This window comes from Eucyclogobius newberryi, unplaced genomic scaffold (assembly GCF_026437365.1).
Source record: "Eucyclogobius newberryi isolate DKJ021-1_F unplaced genomic scaffold, fEucNew1.0.hap1 SCAF_3, whole genome shotgun sequence".
NCBI classification, from domain to species: Eukaryota; Metazoa; Chordata; class Actinopteri; order Gobiiformes; family Gobiidae; genus Eucyclogobius; species Eucyclogobius newberryi.
In genome coordinates, this window is record NW_027315945.1 from 25,514,927 (window position 1) to 25,533,337 (window position 18,411).

The window sequence follows — 18,411 nt, forward strand, 5'->3', positions numbered from 1 at the left end:
ACAAGACCTGTTTTTAGGGATTCGGCCTGTCGATCGATGGTGTCAGCTCCAGATGTTTCAGAGCGCAGAGAAATCCACTTTTTTAGCAGTAAAATGGGATGATCTTTTACAGCAGACAAACATTTGAATACATAATCAAAGCTTACAATGTTATGTCTAACAAGAATCTGGCAGGGATTAAACAGATTACATTTCTTTAATTAAAGAAAATTACAAATGAAGCAGCCAACTCAGAGATTATTCAAGATGGGAGAGAAAGCCAGGCTCGGGATGAAGGAAATGTATAATCTCCTATATAAATCTGCTAGTATGGTTGACGAAACATTAGAAGACATTAGAAAGTTGTTCATGGTGAAGCAACAGAGGCCCAGATTTCATAAATGACCAAAAAAGCCCAGAAGTAAATCTTTGGCAGGCTCCTTCCAATACGATCTAGTTATCTTAAAGGCGGTATGGACGATTTTTCGGCGATTTGAGAACGCAGGCGGAAGTGCGCATGCGCACTCCCCCGTGTGGACCGATACAACACACACGTTTGTTTATTAGCGCGACGGAGAGCATCGCATCTCTCGTCTCCCGTAGATTTCTGTCCACTTCTGCGTCAGCTCGAACTGTCTTTCTCTGTCTTCATTTTGTCCCGTACACTGAGGGAACTATATTATGATAGATCCATGCGCTTAGGCACGTGGAAACGAGGGGACGAGCCTGACGCGGCTGCAGGTGAGCGATAGGTGCGTTTTATGATTGATACGTGGCAGGACAAATGATTTATCCACGCCACGAGGAAATAAGACTTAGATTTGTGCCAAAAAAAACTTTAACGGTTGCCAGCTTCTAACAAAGCCACTCAAAAACCAAAATGGGTTAAACTTATCCCAAGCTTCACCCAAAGGTCCAGGTGTATTGGCCTCCGCATGTTGACTCACCTCCATCTCCAGCGAAGAGGAGGATCATCATCTCTCACGTTAAAGCACCAAACAATACCTGAACCAGCAGGAACTCTTCCCTGTGACTAAAACGCGTTGCATCAATGTAAAAGTTTATGTAATGTGATGTTACTTCCATGTATTCTTTGGGTATTTTGCACGGCCCTTCAGGAGGAGTGAATGACGGATTGATCGTCGACGCCAACACAACTTGAACAGAAATTGGCACGTTCATTCTACACATTACATTTCACAGCGACTGATATTTGAACAATATTGCACGGTTGCTGTAATATAACGGAAGCAACATCACAAATACCAGCACTATTGTGCCAGAGAGACTGTAAATGCTTTTTTTTTAATCCTGAATTTTGGTAATGGCGGCTAATCCTTCCAATGTTATTATCGCTGACATAATTCACAGTCTTTTACCTCCTGTGTTTTCCTGTTTTGATAAATCCACTTTTGGGTGCTTTGCTCAACAGTCCTTCACTGGGTTGGATTAGATATACGCCGCTTTGAACCACGCACTCAGAACCAGACTCTCAAAGATTGTCCCCTATGCCCCCTTTCACCATGGCACAAGTTTTATTGGCACAACCCAGAGAGCCATCTAAAACATTTTGTTAAATCTGCGCTCACAGCCGGCCCGGGTACATTCATTCACTTCTCATTTCCTCACCACAACATGTCTCCCTCCAACTTCCTCCGTCCTCTTTCATCCTGCTCTGGACACACTCAAATTGCTTTCCTGACTCTCCACAATAAGAGGACCTATGTGATTCGTTGGGACAAAGTTGCCACCTGACTCCACTTCAGGCTGATATTAAAAAGAAACAAACCCTGTGTCGCCAGTGATGGGAAATTTGTCAACATTTAATTTGGTTCTTTTATCTGGCGCCGGTGTTTTTCAGAGCTCTGCAATGTAATGTACTTGTTTGTGTCGTGTGGATCGTCTTGTCCTGGGATTATTGCTCTACCAATTGAGCCACAATTACATTTTATTTCTATTTTACACTGTTTGATTATAGAATGAAACACATTTCCTCCCACTGCCGTTCTCTTTTGTCCATCTTAAAAATGGAATGACCATCAGTTATCCATTTTTTAACATGTCAAGTGAAGCAACTTTATTCATATTTATGTATATGCAGTTAAACTTTTCTTACTATTCTTTGTTTGCTGAGTTTTTGGTTCATTTAGCTTGTTTTATGTTGGTTGTATTTGCGTGTTTTGATTGTACACAGGCTGTAAACAGTGCTGTGAATAATGAAGCATTTTGGAAGCTCTTTTCCGTTGTGCACAAAATTGTAACCAAGTCTCTCTTCTGCGATATGAAATAAATGTAATAAAAATAGATGTCAGTCGAAGCCGTTCTTATTTAATCTTTCAACGTAGTTTTTCTGTCCTCTAATATATCAAGATGAATTTGTGCTCAGACTCTGAAAGGTACAAAACAAGTTCCACAATGAAGACAAAAGACAACACGTTGTGCAATTATGTTATTTTTGAAAGTGACACAAACAAACACATCACAGCAGGACATTTATTGAATTTAACACAATGTAAATCAAGTCTCTGCAGTATAAAATCATGTTTACTGATTAAATAATTACATTGTTTTCAATATCCACTTTTAAAACTTCATATAGTCACTGGAACTCTGCTCAGACCACCTAACGACCAAAATCACTTCAGGGGATGATGGTTTGATGGTCCCGCCCCCTGCACCGGCCCCTGCACAGGCCCCTGCACCGGCCCCTGCACAGGCCCCTGCACCGGCCCCTGCACAGGCCCCTGCGCCGCCCCCTGCACAGGCCCCTGCACAGGCCCCTGCACAGGCCCCTGCACCGGCCCCTGCACCGGCCCCTGCACAGGCCCCTGCACCGGCCCCTGCACAGGCCCCTGCGCCGCCCCCTGCACAGGCCCCTGCACAGGCCCCTGCACAGGCCCCTGCACAGGCCCCTGCACCGGCCCCTGCACCGGCCCCTGCACAGGCCCCTGCACCGGCTCCTGCACCGGCCCCTGCACAGGCCCCTGCACAGGCCCCTGCACCGGCCCCTGCACAGGCCCCTGCGCTGTGAGGCAGCTGCACTAATGAGCCTAGTCAATAACAGCGATGCTCGTATAAAATGCTGAAATTTAGATATAAATTCAGATGAAAACTAGGGATGAGACAAATAATTGCAAGCTACACGTCCAATCTTCTCTTTTAGTTTATGTTGATAAACCTCATATTCACATTGTTATTTATGATTTATAGCTCCTTGTTTTGTATTAAGACTTCATTTGGAGTAGGATAGTTCTAGCATATTCTCACTTTTAAAGATTGTATTGGCATTGGAGAACATTGGTAAAAAAAAAAGAAGCATTAAAGTCTGTGTAAGAAGGTCATAGATCATACAAATTTAGCAATGTAAAATGCACTAAAACAGCCTTTGGACCAAATCCCCCCAGTTAGAGTGGAATTAAATACACAAAATAAGTTTTGCTTAGCATATTGATTATGTGTTTACAAATGAACAAAATTGGCAATGTTTTATTGATTTCAGGATCTTGCTACAGATTAAATGGATTTACTAAGACAAGATTGTTTTTTTGTTTACTTACTTTTACAAGCCAAATACTCCGTGTGGCACTGAACATAAAGAGTTTAGGCAATTTACTTGACAAAGAACAATAACGCAACTTATTTGACCCTCGTGACCTGGCCACTTGGATTGACTTGTGACTCATAGTTTCTGACTATAGTCTCCATTTGCTCCCTAAATAAGAAAAAAGTAAGGTGGGGGGAGAAACCAGCATGACCTCTGTATCTTCAAATAATATCTGCTTGAGTATTTTCAGGACAATCCTTTCCCAACTGCAGACAGTTTGAAAGCATCGAGACATCACTCACTGAATCATCTCCTCAACAAGTCTTCAGAGGTGTGGGAAACTGCATTTACATAAAGAGCGGGACGACGCCGATAGTCGCTCCTGTCCCGTAGATAAAACGTTGAGGGAAAAACACAATGAGTCTCTTTGTATTCAGTGGGGCTGTAAAGAGGACGGGAGAAGTGCGACGGCGGCAGCGCGGCGGACTCACTATCAGGTGTGGCAGGCGTGGCGTACGAGAGAGAGCAGATGGTGTCAAGAGAGGAATTCGGTAAAAACCAAGCGCTAAACTCATTAAGCCTGGCTCGTGGGTCAAGAGCCCTCTGCCAAGAACAGACCGAACCAAGCGCTCTACGGGGAAACTCATTTTAATTCTGTGTCCTGCTCACAAACGCTTCCAACACGGCGAGAAAAAAACACTGCATAAATGATTTTAATTGCACATTAGTAGTATATTTGGTATTCTGTTAGAGGTTTAGCTCGCATGGATGCAGATATTTTGCACAGCTCCAATAGAACACTATTAATTAGTCCTGCGCAGATGCTGAATGTGTCAATTATATATTTCAGGCAAAGAAATAACATTGATTCTTGCTTTAAGAAGGAGAACAACAGCTTTCCAAAGCAACAATCACAATACGCTGTTTTCCAAAAGTTAAAATGACTCGAAACCCCACTGTGCATGCTGTCATTAAGAGTAATAAATCCTTTTGGCATTGGCAGAGATTCCACTGTTTGCCTGTGAGCATTTCATCCAAAACACTTTTCTGCCGTCTTTCAGTTCAGGTCTGATCCATGCTCTCCACTATTCCCTTACCTCCCGAATCCATCTGTCACTGTGGGGTCCTCGCTGCCAAAACTGTCTCAAGAGTAGAGCCGGTCGGTATAAAAAAACAACTCCGAAAAGCGTGATTATACTGCGGACGTAGGAAACTAGTGCAGATACGGATTCATTTCTTTAAATATAAATATATCTTGCGTTTTTTGGTGAACAGAGCAGAATAAAAAGTAGCCGCTGAGTGTTGTTCGACAGTAATCGTCAGAATAATCACTCTGTTGATAGTGCACACAGGAACGGTGGAAAAGTCTGACAATCCAAACAGAAACTTTGTGAGTTTGGTTAGTTGTAAGTAGAAAAGTTGACTTGAACCAAGCTGTTGTGTTCAATCTGTGCTGCTCAACTTGGAGATAAAACAGCCAAGTTTTCCATTACTTTCTCCTGGCTGTCGGCTCACTTTGTGTCTGCCTCGATTCGAAGATTACACAACTGATATTTTGGGTTTTGTTTTCAACGTTGACTTGCGCTTCATGTGCTCCACGAGTTGAATCATTGTCCTTCCATTCTTCGCTTTTACAGCTGAAACCATCACCAGTGTGGGAATAATGTTAATGTGAGTTTCTGGAATAGAACATGTACACAGTGGTTGAAAAAGTACTCAATACAGATACAGGAGCAAAAAATGTATTCAAGTAAAAGTATCATGTATACAAATGGAATTAAGTGAAAGTATTAAAGTACACGTTTAAAAGTATTTCGTTAATCAAGTATTTTCTTGATTATTCTAAAAAAAGTACAGAAAGTACATTTTAGTTTTCAGTTCAAACCAGTCCAGTTCAAAAAAGTGGAGTGGAGTAGAAAGTAAATAATATCTGTTCAGTGAAGTTAAGATACCTGCAAATGTTACTTCAGTACAGTACTTTTACTTTTATACTTAGCTACATTGCCACTGAACACGAGTGCAAGTTAACATTTGTATATTTATTTAATCTGACTCTTGGTTTCACAGTTACTTGTAGAACTCTAAAGATTTTTATAACAATGTCCCAATCTGTACATACAATAATAAGATGTAAGATACAATGTTCAGCCAAGCAAATTTGTCCAAATGACTCAAAACACACAATATAGTGCAGTGTATACCGTATTTTCTGGACTATAGGTTGCACCTTTTTTCATAGTTTTGGCCGGGGTGCGACTTATACTTATATTTAATCTTATATACTAATACTTATACTTACACTCCGGAGCGACTTATATGTGATATTATTTGTTACTTTCACACTTGCAACCGCATTTCATACTCAAGTGTGACTTATATTTGTTTTTTTCCTTCTTTATTATGCATTTTTTGGCTTATATTTATACTCCGGTGCGACCTATAGTTCAGAAAATACGGGTAGGCATTGTATAGGTGTTTATTTTTGTTTTATCCAAGCTTGTCTGTTTTACTTGGTTTATTGCTGCATGATAAAAGCAACATGTCATCTCACAGTGTTGTAAACCAAGAGTCCCTGGAAACATCCCTGAGGCGGTCGAAGTATTTAGCAAAAACCTGTACAGCAGGTAAACAAATGCTCCTGTCTCACAAAAATAATTGTTGCTTTCCAGTATTTAGTTTGAAATATATGCCAGGCTCTGTAAAGTTAAAGTTAAGTTAAACTACTAATTGATAAGCTACAATTCAGGCTATAAATGACTTTCAGACTTTAACAGTTACCTTGTCCTCTGTGGAAAAGTGTCGAAGAACCCGGTACAGTATTTGTTGTCAAAGTAAATATACACTACAATATTGACTTTGCTTATTTACTTTTTAAACAAGGAGAGATAGATTTGAATACACTCGGTGCATCTGTTTCTCAAGAGCCGGCCAGCTTCACGCAGTCCCACAGAACAAAACACAACACTAGAAAATAGCATTCGAACACAATTTACACCTCATTCTGCCACATCCCTATCGCCATGTGCAGTTGTGCGCTCACTTTTTATTTCCAACATTTCCTGCATGTTTATATCCCCTTCCAGCCAGCAGAGCATTGCATTCTGGGACAACAGGCACGCCATGTTTGGGTCCATGATTATTACAAGGCATGAAAAATGTCTCCTAAATGGCAAATACTGACTCCGGGGTGAATTCAAAGTTTGTGAGGAAAGTGCATGACCTTTGCCAATGCTTTAGGTGCAACAGGCCTGGGAACACTTTGAACTGTTATTGTCCCACAGATACAAACTGGAGTTGATTAGAAATTCCCCTTTAAATCCCTGTGCGTTATCATGAATGGGTCCCTTCTCCTTATCACCTCACTACAGCACCCTCTATAAATATTTAGCCATGCAGTCGAGCCCACAGGAGAATACTAACTGCACGCTCGAGGGTTCTGCGCCAACGGGAAGCAGTATGTGCCTTTGGATTAAGAGTACATAAATTAGCCCAGCACCTGTTTGTGTCTGAAATGATTGTCTTATAAATGTTTTATTTTGACAGTCGAAAGGGCTCATACTGAATTCCCATCCGTCCTGGACACAAGAGAGAAGCAGTGACTGTTGGGGACATTTGAACCGAATCAGAGAACTGAAGACTGTGCATCGATTAGTCGACTAAAAGGGGCCATGATGAGGAAGTGGTAAAAGCTCTCAACCCTTTTATGTATCTTTATGATTTAATGAGGCAGTCGTGCCTAAACTGCACTGAGAATTGTGAGATTGTGCAATTATTTATACAGAAAACTCAGTAAAAAGGCAGTGTCAACTCACAATATACTCCCAAATCTCAAGATAACTCATGACAAATCTTCTAAAATCTCTCAAAAACAATTAGCCACCATTAATCGATTCATCCACTAAACGACTAAAGCATATTGTCATTGGAGGCTGGTCCTGTCCCAGCATCAATATTAATGGGGTTTACGCTGACAATAATTCTCCTGTTCTCCTGTAAATCAACTGTTTTGTATTGTAATTACAAGAAGCAAAGCAGATTATGTGTAACCACGCAACATCACTGGAGGGTCATTGTCCCTCAGCCTCAGCTAAAGGAGGAAATGTGGCACAACATGTGGGTTCTTTGTTGACACATTTCTTGACATTTTGATTTGTTAGAAAAATACAATATTGAATTTAAGATCAAAGAGAGTGTGAAAAGTCAAAAGGGCCAGATCAAGCTTGGAAAACAGACACATGCAACCCTGTGGATCCAGATGCTCCTCAACTGCCTGGAGAAAGAAGAAAGGGTTTCTATAGATGAACGCTCTTCATCTGCCCAAATGGTTTTTCATCTGCCTCGAAGAATCAGCAAATTGAAGCCCGTCCAAGGGAGTCGGATCTCTCCTTCACTGTGGAATTTCCCGAGGTCTCAACTCTATCATATATATATATATATATATATATATATATATATATATATATATATATATATATATATATATATATATAAGAGGTTTTAGAAGGGGGGACTAAGGATAGGGGACTTTGGGAACAGGGGATGCTTCTTAAACACAGTCACTTTAACCATCATTGAATCCCTCACTGCACTGTTCACTTTCTGCACTACATATGTAAACTCAACTGTAAATGTGTGTTCATAGTAAGCCTATTTTCATTTTTTTTATCTTATAGCAGATTGTATTTGTTTTTCTTTTTTTTTGAATTGTTTAGATTGTTTTATCATTGTTCATTGTTTCATGTTGCACCAAAGCAAGTTCCTATGTTTGTGAATTTTGTTCATTGACAATAAACCTTTTCTGATTCTGATTTTGTTGCCCACATGACCATTTAACACAATCTTGTCCTTGAGGAATTATTACTACTGAATCACTTGGCAGCCCAAAGAAAATATGTTAAAGTTTTGTGAAACAGCACATGTGGTTAGCCGGTGTCTGGGTAGAAGGCAAGTGTTTGGCAATGGAAATGAAGAATTAAATGTCCCTTTTTAGCAGACAGACAGTGTTTACACTATTCACTCACCCTTAAGCAGTGCGGGCATAAGGACGTTATCTTCCACAGACATGTAAGCCAGAGAAAATGGTCTGGAGATGCACGTTAAAAGCACATCATGCCACACTTGATGGAACTTGTCTGAGGTTAATTGGAAGTAGCTCTGAGCCTGCAGCCAATAGCAGCGCTGTCTGTTCCCTGGTCCCTCTCGGATTCACTCTCTGGTCAGTATCTATCAACTCCACCATGTCCATCCAATCCCCAAAGCCAGTGCGACCCGGCCCCGTTTTCTCCCAGACACTTCGATTTAGATTTTGTCAAGATATACACTCATCACAAGATATGTATTTTTTTCAGATCGATGGCCACAGAGGTCCGTGTTTTTTCCCGTATCTTCACAATGCTTTTGTTAAAACTCCAAACTCACCTCCTCCTCCTCCTCCTCCTCCTCCTCCTCCTCCAGAGATAAGACCGACAATGTGGTACTCGCAAACAGGGTCCACAGGTTCAGATCATTTCACTCACGATGCTTTGGGCCAAGACGTGCATGAGAAAACAAGAAGTGTGAGGATTCTAAATGTTAATCACGTCTTTAGACAATTTTCATCTATCCAATAATACATTTTTTGTGTTCTTATATATTTTTGATTAGAGAATTTCATATTTACAATTACCTACGGTGCAATAAAGTGCAATGTTTTGTAAAATAATAATGACAATAATGATAAAAGCTTTCAAAATGCAATAGGAGCAGAGAAGTTGATAGTGACAGTTGTAGTAGAAGAAGAATACTGGCAATTTGAGAATTGGAGCTCTGTGTAGAAAAAAGAAGCACCGTTACCATGGAAATCCACCATTTTTGTTGCAGGTGTGCTAAACGTCCACAGAGATACAATCGTCAAAGCGATGTTAAAAAGAAACAGAACTGGAAGAACTTCATAAACTACTTCTTCTATCATTCTATTGTGTGAGAATAAGTTTTACTGAATGCTAAGTTCAGTATTCAGCATCTGAAAACCTCCATTTATTCAACATTAGGCCAACTAGAAATGATACTGAAGTGTGATGTCAGTGTGCACCAGGGAGGTTGCTTTGCCTAGAATGCTCCACAGTATGGCTTTAAACTTGTATATCTCCATGGAGACAAGCATGTGGCACCACCAGGACAAGTGTCACAGTAAAAAATTGTGTTTTTCTTTATTAATTAATGCAAAATGAATCCATTTTAATGTCATGCCATGAAAAAAGTCAGGCAAAGCAAACAATATCATCTCCATAGAAACAAACAGGTGGTGGACCCTCACCAAAAGTTGCATACCTTTAAAGTTGTGTAACTTTAAAGTCAAAATTAAAGCTATAATTTGCAAATGTATAGTCAAACATTCACTACATTTTCAGACACATAAAGCTGTGGGATGAACCGGGACACATAAAATGTCCACATGCTGAGCTGACATTTTGCGAATGTGTTGTGTTCGGAAAAAGAATGACTTTTATAAATGTCAAAACTCCATGTAATCCTTTGAAAACATGTTTGCATATTTTCCACACTCGGCTGTTTTAAACTTTGAATCGCTGGTCACTGGACGCTCCTCTCCTTTTGAAACTGTTTTTTTGTATGCTTTATTTAAGTTTGTCTATTCAAGCAATGAACCCTTTGCCAAACAGTCCCGGCCCTACATTCAATTTCACATTTTCTCATAATCCTCACAATCCCTTTAAAAAGTCAAAACAACAAATCACCCAATTGCTTAATCCATACAGTTTCAAGTGAGAGGCGACAACTTCAGCACTATTGTTCTGTGTTGCCTGAGACTTTCATCACCTTTTTGTGTTGGACTAAGAGCCACCGCTAAATACCTCTTAAAACCCAGCACTCTGCCGCGCTGACTTGCACCATAGAATAACGTAAAGATGGGATTAGCGCTTCATTTCTATCAGCAGGAAGAGCTTGTTCAAACAGCTCTGTGTGAAAAGTGAAGCGAGTGGCACAGGTGCTCGTCTAATTGAATAGTGCAGAGGAAATGTACGGATCGGCTTCAACTTAAGACAATCCGAGCCATCTGGAGTCTTTTCACAAACTGTGGCAGCGATGAGGAGGATGACTGACGAGGGTGGCCAGGAGAACTCAAGCGGAAACCATATATTAGATGACTGGATCAGACTGTTACCATGAAATTAATGCCCCAAAAATAGGTTTTACATATGACGATGCCAGGTTTTTAAACTTTCAGCCTAGTTTCCACTCGATGTGTTTGAGGAGGCACAGACGTGATGGAACATGCAGAAAGTGTGCAAGAGGGAGACGGAGGAAATATCTGAAGTAGGAGTTGAGTGACATCCCTAAACAACGGAGTTAGAAAGCCTTGGTGCGTCTAATTGGAGTCTGCAAACTTTATCTCTGTTGAAAGTCACATAAACAACTACACAAGCTGCATTGTATTTTCAACTAGAATAACAAAGCAACTGCCACAGAAGCAGTGCAAAGAAATGGAAGGACATTTGGACATTTCAGCTGTTGAAAGGTGACGATGTGGGACTTTTTCACTGTTTCTAGTCATGTTTTCAAAAATGCTCTATAGATTCCAATTTACAAATGCACACACTTCGTTTAGTTTAGTTTATTTGCCAATTGTTGTCAAAAATGGAAAAACCTGTGAAATGAGCTCAAAGTACAATGCAATGGTACCTTTCCACAGAATCCACTTGAAACTTGTTTCACCTGCTTGTCTCCATGGAGTTTAATACAGTGGAACAGTCCAGTACAAGTGTAAGGATAATGTATTTACAGTACTCACAGTATAATAATTCATAATAATTTATTTGCATTTTTGTTTAAAAAGCAATGTCATAATGAACATTCTATGTTTTTTTTAAACATTTAGAATGAGAAATGGATAGGCTACATGATTCAGACACTACTGCCTTTTCTTTCTTTTCCTCATGTAACATGTCAAAAAGTGTTCTGTTCTTGAATTGAAATATAAATGAAAGATGGCTGTGGCAAACAGCAGTTTTAATGTGCTACAACGGCATCAGTGTGTGAAGTGCACTTCTTTCCTATAAACTGTTCTCTGTGCTGTGTGAACGAGCTGGCCCCTGTCCAGGGTGAACCCCGCCTAAGGCCCAAAGTCACTGGATTCATAGGGCTATTCATTTTGTTTTCTAGCATTGCACCCTTTTGAACATCTTTCTAAAGTAAACTTACAGCGCATATGACAGGTTAGACAACACATTTCACTCAAAACTACTGACCATGATTATATTTAAGATTTACCGAAGAATTTGCCAAATTTTCCCCAATTTGACCATTTTGGTTGAGTTTCTTGTGTTAGTTCCTGATTGGACATGAGCAGCAGATGTGACATAGAGGCAATGCCACAACTGTTACCTAGCAACCATATGAATCACACAATGCGTATTATTTGACAAGGACTAACTAACCCCCTGATTTATTTAGTTAAACAATGAAAATGTCAGTTGTGCCTAAATTTTACTTGCATTTTTTGATGGAACGTCCCATATTGATGAACTAGAAAGATTATGTTGTAGAACTCAACTCTTCCTGTAATTCTGAAGTTTTATTTTTCATTTTTCACCAGAAACTGCAACTTGATTGGAAACTATAATACACATTTGCCACAGGTTCTATTCCAACAAACAAAATCCTAATTAGAAAAACATGAGAACCTGTCATATGCAATTTAAGATTAAATACAATGTTATTCAAACGTGACAAATCTCTCCATCATTTCAGCGTAAGCTTCCTCTGGTCCGTCCGAGCGATACACCGCCTCCTAAAGTTCCTTATCTGGGAATAATGCTGCGAACCTGCTGCATAGAGGCAGGTCGAGGGGCAGCGTGGGAGAATTCATTATCCTTGAGTCTTGGGTGAAGACAAGAGACCTTCAGATATGGCCGCCGACGTGCTTCCAGCTCACCTCCAGCTCTCCCTATCTCCTCCTGCAGCTCTGATGAATGGGAGCGATGTGATTGGGAACGCAGGGAGCATCGCCGCCTCAGCCGCAGCGATGGAGGGGAAGAACAAAGAAGGCCCTCTTTAGGAGCAGGCAGAATCTATTAGCCGGTCCACGCAGTAAGGACAGTTGGTAAAGAAAGTGTAACTCTGTGTTTCCTTCAGGGACAGATTTGAAATGCACTTGGTAAATACATAAAGTAAACACAGATTTGGTGTCAGTCAACTTTCTTTGGTATATCTATTTTTAATGCCTTTTCCCCTCTATAGTTTCAGTAGTTTCTGTAGTTTCTAAATGATTAACAACTGGTTTGTGGGAATAACAAACATTTTATGACTAATATATGAAAGTATTTATTGGGATGTTCTTTAGTATCGAAACATTTCAATTCAGGAATAGTGTTTGTCGATATGTAAAACATATTATGGATTTTGTGTTTTTGCTGCATTCTCTGGTTTCCCCCAGCAACCCAAAACATGCACTACTCGTGACCATGAACCTGAAGATGTGGCGAATGGTCAGGGCCGTTGACATGAGGAGTCATGAGGCTGCCCCGGGCTCCAGGGTCTCAGGGACCAGAGTGGGACCATTGGGCTGTTATCTATATAACAGGGGCCCACGTGAGCATTCTTGCCCGGGGCCCCCAAAGTTCTGTCAATAGTCCTGAGAAAGGTTCGCCGTCCTGGCCTCTGTATCGTGCTCCTGACAGGTTGCCCCAGCGGCATCAAAGTGAACGACGTGCAAAGGACAACTTTCCCAGACAATAGTAACTGCTGCTTTAAAGATGCACTTTGCAGCTTTCCTGGTGGAGGGTGCACCACCTGCCAAGTTACAGGTCAGGCTCCATCAGTCAAAATCCTTTTTATGTCCCCACAGGGCCATTTAAAGAGCAGAAGTAGCAATAACATCTCCATGGAAACTAAGTGAAGTAAAAATATTGTACTTAAGTAACAAAACAAAAAAAAATGAAAAGACAATTCTTTATCAAGATCCCTACATTTTACTCAACTCTATTTTAAACACATACTTCAAAATATTTTAAATATGAGGGCTCTGATGCATGTGTTCTGGGAACTATTTAGTGCCCTGCTCCCATTGTGAAGGAACTAGATAGACATAATATTAAAGGAACACTGCTGAAACATTCTTTTCCCTCTAAAGTATTTCACAACCTGATAAAATTGTTCTCACTCTATTATTATTACATTCTTCCTTGGGCTTTGCATTTTATGAAAACATCTCAATGATTCGGCACAATAACACGGGCCAAATATCTGGCGGCTCATGACGAGGTTCACAGAGAATCAAGGACGAGGTTGGCTGTGTGTCAACTGGCAAACTGGAGAGACAGCAGTTGGATATCTCTGAACAAAAGCTCTCACTATCACAGTCAAAACCTTAATTATAGAAACGGTGGGAAACTGAGGCCAAGGTGTGTCACCGTGGAAACCTTGATTCAATCATAGGAAGCACCTTGAGGACAAGGATTCTCTGTAAACTTGCAGGACCAAAAATTGAAAGAGAGACGTGAAAGTAGTATTTATTCTAGAAAATATCCTAATTATGGTGTATTTGTGATATTGATGTGTTTCAGCTTTCTGTTTATAGTGATATTTGAGGAGTTTGCACATTCAAAATATTTAATATTTTGTTTCCATTGCTCTATAACCCATGGATATGTTGTCAATAACAGCAGTGACAAAACATATTTATCTTCTTGAATATGTTTAGATTTTCTCAGGGTGGATTTGTTGATACTGTACATAAGTGAATTTATGTATATACTGTACTTTACTCAAGCAATGTTTCACAGTGGATACGTTTTACTTTTACTTGCCTATATTTAAGAACAATACGTTCTACTCTATTCTCTACTTTACTACTGAAAGTAGAAATTACTTTTCATATAGTTTGAGGGGTTATTTTTAGCGTGTTCATAGCAATATTCTGCAATAAGGTTTTGCGTTCAAGTCCCACGTTTGAGCAGACAAAAAAAATAATATATATATATATATACTGTAGTTCACAAAAAAAATATGAAATTGATTCAAGTTGCTACTGTTGAACAAAAAAAATACTTTTTATCCTTAAAGTAAAGTCACTTCAAAACTTTCACTTAAGCATATTTTTAATGTAACTTTACTTTTACTTGAGTATTTTTGCTCCTGTATCTGCACTTCAGAGTTAGGGTAATGAATTCACTGGTAAAGCGTTAGAGTACTAAAATATTGGTGAGGTTATTATCACTTTGCCGGTCTCATCTCCTCACACAATCCCAGATGTGCGTCGGTGCTCTTGTCAATCCACTAATGTTGTTTTAGCTATGTTTTTCATTGTTTGAGGACAGACCTACACATGCTTATTGTACAGCGATGTATTGTGATAATCTGTCAACATAAAAGACAAATACAACTCAGTCAAACACATATACCTGGCTTGTTTATTTGATATTTTTATGATTATGTTACTGTGTTCAGCAACGCAAAGGGTTTGTCGGCAAACAATATAGGTTATACAACAATTCTTATACTGAGAGTAATGTGTCAATATTGAGTACCACTAGATACCAGCGCTTTAAAATCAAACAGTGGTTTCTTTGCTTGTTTATTTTATTAGTAGTTCATCCTCAATGACAGGGACTCATTAAAACAAAATCTGCAGACTTAAACAAACTTGTACTGCAGCATAACACTGGCCACAATTTGTGCCTCTAAAGTGGCCAGAGAGCGAAGGAAATGAAACAGGAAGTAATGCCCAGTGTTTCAACTCAGCCAATTTCTGGCTAATTTCAATAATACGGTCTTCATTGATTATGGAAGTTCTAATTAGCATCGTATATAATGTCCATACCAAGACTGAGCGCTAATTTGCTGTTGTTTGTGTGGGAAGCAGCAAGAGAGGATTCACTGATGAGATCATTACCGTATCTGTGTGCACAGTGTACACGTCCTAATCCTCTGCAAAGACACCACAAACACAAATGATTGTGTTAATGAAAACCTAGCAGGAATATATTGTATAAAGAGAGTGCTGGCACATATGCACATACATAATGCATAGAAGTAGGTTGTGCCACCCACTGCACTGGCACGGGAGTCAGCAGCTGCAAAAACATGACTGAATCTTCTCATATTCTGTAATCTTACTGGAATAATTAGTTTTGACTCCTGTGAATTACTTATATTAAGAAATTCTGTGTTTACAAAGTAGGCACCAGATAGCTCACTACAACAATATACAGCCAATGTGTAAATGTTTTAAATGCATGTTGTAAAGGAATATTTTTGAGCCAGTGTTGTATGAAATACACAGGGCCGGCCCATGGCATAAATAAACTAAGCGATTGTTTACAGCCACATTTGGGGGCCACAAGCTCTGTGTCCAGACAGAGACAGACAGAGAATCTGACTCAATCATTGATTCAAACCACCCTAAGTCAAACTTGTTAACAGAAGCGTTGGTTGTTGTTATAAGTGCAAAACTTAAGTTCAAACGTCCTGACAGGAGAGTTTGCAGTGGTTCTCTGGAGCCTCAACTGTCTGCGCCGAGCAAAAGGGAACGTTAAGGTGGCCAGTGTCTGGGGATGGGGGCCTCTTAAATCTTATGACCATCATATACCCTTGTCAAAATGAACCTCAAACCCCCAATTTACATATGAGTATTTATAATTTTAATGAATAAACGCCCCATCTCTGGAGATCATGGAACACTTTTTCTTCCTGGTTTGCCTGTCCAATGGTGGGAAACCAAATGCCTGGATATGTGTACGCCTAATGGACCTGCTACTTACTTCTTAAAATGTTACAACAATTTTATTTAATCATAAATAATTAAATTACGGTTTGCGATTACTATTACACATTAATTACATTTGAAATAGAAGTCTGGTTATTTTCATTTCGTTTACAACTAGTGTGTGACAAAGTGTTGCTGTTTGACAAGACTATATGTGTACACAGCTCAGTTTGTTTGATAAACTGCAACTACACAACTCTAAGAAGACAGATTGCACATCTTATGTCCCCAAAAAACCCTGTTCATCAGAAAAACTGCTTCAAAACAAGTTTAGTCTTGAAAGCGAAAAACGTTTTGAGTATGTTCTGGCGGAATCTGCGAGATGACAATGCTGCCCTCTAGTGGGGACAATAAAACACTACTCAGACGTTTTAAGAGATGAATCTTCTCAACAAACTGTAAATATCACAGCATTCAAATACAGTAAATGAACCAAGACAAGATCATTTCCCATTCAATACAAAGAGCAAAGATAAAATTTCTGAAACACTTTATTGTCTTAAATACCACTTGACATTAGAACAGTCACATACAGATTAGAAGACATTCTGGTCCTTCGCAGTCTCCAAGCTAAAGGGAGACAGTCAGGCTATGCTTACACACAATTCATGTTGCAATTCCATATGAGGTATTACATATAAACATCTGCATAAATTATTATAATCATAAATATGTAGGTGCCAAAAAAAATAAAAAATATTCTGATTCTAATTTTAAATATAAATAATAACTGGTTGGTTTGGTGTAGTTTGAGTGACAAGAAAGCAATCAATTTACTCAACGTCGTCTTTATTTTTTCAGTAAAAAAATTTGAGGGGAAAGCAATGTTATTAAAATCAAAACATGGGTGTGTAAACATAGTCAGCTACAGATATCCAGTGTTTCAGGTAGTGCAAGGTGTCTATAGAATTGAAATATATAGTCAGTAGAATTATACGCATTTGTCAAGTCAGAAAGTTAATATCAATCATTATCCAGAAGTACCATCACTGAAACAAATACAGATTCATTGGCACATTGAACATCATGTTAAACAAAGGGTTAAATATAAATAATAACTGACATTGCGTATACAGCCTTATGTCAGATTTTGGTGAGGATAAAACGACGACAAAAAGTGCACCAAGTGAAATGTTTGCGTTACCGTTTTGGGCAGCAACACCTCAAACACTCTAGGTGCTGCTTAACTGTGAATAAAAGAAGAGAAATATTTATATACAAGGTAAGAAATAAGTGCAAAGCTACATCAGTTCCCACAGTACGTCCACAGTAACATGCGAAGAGGCACACATTTTCATCAGACAATGACAAAATGAAATACAAAGAGATAAGAGTCCCACACATCAAACATTGACTTTTGAGAGTCAAAGCGGAACAAACGAAAGATAAAAACCCAGCAATGCAAATCAAGTGTCTGTGTGTGAAAGGCAAGGCTACTAAAATAATACAAAAGGCTTCAGTGCTCAATTGTGAAGAGACATTTGAGGTGCAATATTTGGTTTTGAAATGATGCTTTCAAATAATTTCTCTCTACATATGTGGCACAATCGTCAGTATATTAGACTTCAAATCCCTGCTCCGAAGAATACAATGATATAAGATGTGAAAACTGTGAACATGTTACAAACGTAAGGACAATCAAGAAGATACCTGGCAAACCATATTATAGAAAATAAGTTGGTTACTGTATATTCTTAATGTACAAAACAACACAAGCCAGGCCATCAATGAGAAAACAAGTTATACTTTCTTTCATAGTGAATTCAAAAGTTAAATGCTGAAATGCACATGATAGACTCCCTTCCACATAAAAATCCTCTTATGAAACCTATACTTATTCCTTTTGTTTTGGCAGAACACATTGTATTGCATGACAGTGAATTAAAATCACTTAAAGAACCCATATTATGCTATTACCAGGCTTTAAAAAACAGATATGTGATTATTTTTAGCACTACTTTAAGCAATGTGACACTGTAGTAACGGAAACGGCTTCAGAATATCTCATGTTATCTACGTTCGTTGTATCAAATAACAATAAATCAAGTACTACAAAAGCAAGTGTAAAAAGCCCAATTCAGCATAATATGGAATCTTTAAATAAGCAATTTACAGTTGAGATGAC

General features: G+C 39.2%; 1 protein-coding gene across 1 annotated transcript in view; it reads right to left on the minus strand.

The window, feature by feature from the left end:
• Positions 1-16,759: 16,759 nt before the first annotated feature.
• paqr7b (progestin and adipoQ receptor family member VII, b) overlaps positions 16,760-18,411 on the minus strand; it is a 4,510-nt gene continuing 2,858 nt past the window's right edge. The window contains exon 2 of the mRNA XM_072461239.1: positions 16,760-18,411. This exon is cut by the window's right edge and continues 1,090 nt beyond it. The gene's annotated coding sequence lies outside the window, so the exon portion shown is untranslated.